This window comes from Myotis lucifugus, unplaced genomic scaffold (genome assembly GCF_000147115.1).
Source record: "Myotis lucifugus unplaced genomic scaffold, Myoluc2.0 scaffold_782, whole genome shotgun sequence".
Taxonomy (NCBI): domain Eukaryota; kingdom Metazoa; phylum Chordata; class Mammalia; order Chiroptera; family Vespertilionidae; genus Myotis; species Myotis lucifugus.
Window position 1 is genome coordinate 148,596 of NW_005871830.1, and position 1,172 is coordinate 149,767.

Here is a 1,172-nt window from a genome sequence, read left to right on the forward strand (position 1 = left end):
AAGCTGTCATTAAGGACCCGGGGCGCTCCCCGCAGGTCCGGGGCAAGTCCGCGCGGGTCCAGCCCGCCCGGGGAGGCAGCGCGAGAGCAAGGCGGGAGGGGCGGCGGGGAGGGGAGCTGCGGGGAGAGGCGCTCGGGACCCCGGGGGACCCTCCCCGCCGGCCCCGGCCTCCGCCCTCCCGGTTTCGGAGCAAACTGGCACCGCTCCCGCTGGCGAGCGTCCGTCCCTAAGCCCCTCAGGCCCGTCGGACGAGCGGGCGGGGAGGGTGAACTTGGGTCTCGGCCGCCCCCACTGCCGTCCCTCTTCCAGCCTGTCGGGTCCTGGGCGCGTTCTCCTTCCAAGTTTGCCAACCGCCATCGGTTTCGCCCTCGGGGCTGCGCTGCCTTCGGCGCACGGGGGCGGGCACCTGCGAAACTGGAAAGGCGGCCAGAGAGCTCGCCGGGCCCCGCTTTCCCAGGGGAGACGCGGCCCCATTTCCAGCCAAATGCCCGCCCCCGGCGCGCCCAGGCTCCGCGCGCCCTGGCGTCGCCGCCTCCCGCGGTCCCGGCCCAGGGCAGCGCCCCCAGAGCCGCCCGGGAGCGCGGCTGCTGGCTCGGGCGGCACAGCCCGGCCACCTTTGGAGCTGGGACGGCACCCTGGCTTTCTCCTCCCTCCGCAGCCCGAGGGTCCCCTGGAGTGCGGGCCGCTCCGAGCCCCAGGGGCCAGGGAAACCGACTGAAGGAGGGCCCCGGAGCCTGGCGGGCCTGGGCCTGGGCCGGCCCTCGCGGGGGGCAGCCTCGCCAGCTCCGGGCATCCGCCTGGGGTTTGCCTCCCTGTCCCAGTTCTATGTGGTTCATCCGTGGGAGTCTTGTCAGTTGCCCATGCCCCCCCCCCCCCCTTCTGGGCAGGTTATCATTTTACTCATCAATAGAAACGCATCCGTCAGTTTGTAATTTAAAAAAAAAAGGAAAAGGAGAGAAGCCAGAACTATGTCTCTTGGGGCCCGGGAGCGCCTGAATGACAGCAGATGGCGCGGTGGGAACAGGTCGCGCGGAGGGACACTCAGGGAGATAGTGATCCCACGGACCGGCCCTGGCCTCCCCCGCTGTTAGCCTGGGGACCAAGGGAGACTCCAGGAAAACATGGCCCGGATTGAAAAAAATACAAATAGGTGTCTGTGACTCTGGGGCCGC

The 1,172-nt window shown here is 69.7% G+C and overlaps 1 long non-coding RNA gene across 2 annotated transcripts in view; it reads left to right on the forward strand.

Annotated features, from left to right (window-relative positions):
- Nucleotides 1-1,172, forward strand: part of LOC106695026 — an 8,882-nt gene that overhangs the window by 898 nt on the left and 6,812 nt on the right. The window lies entirely within an intron of this gene.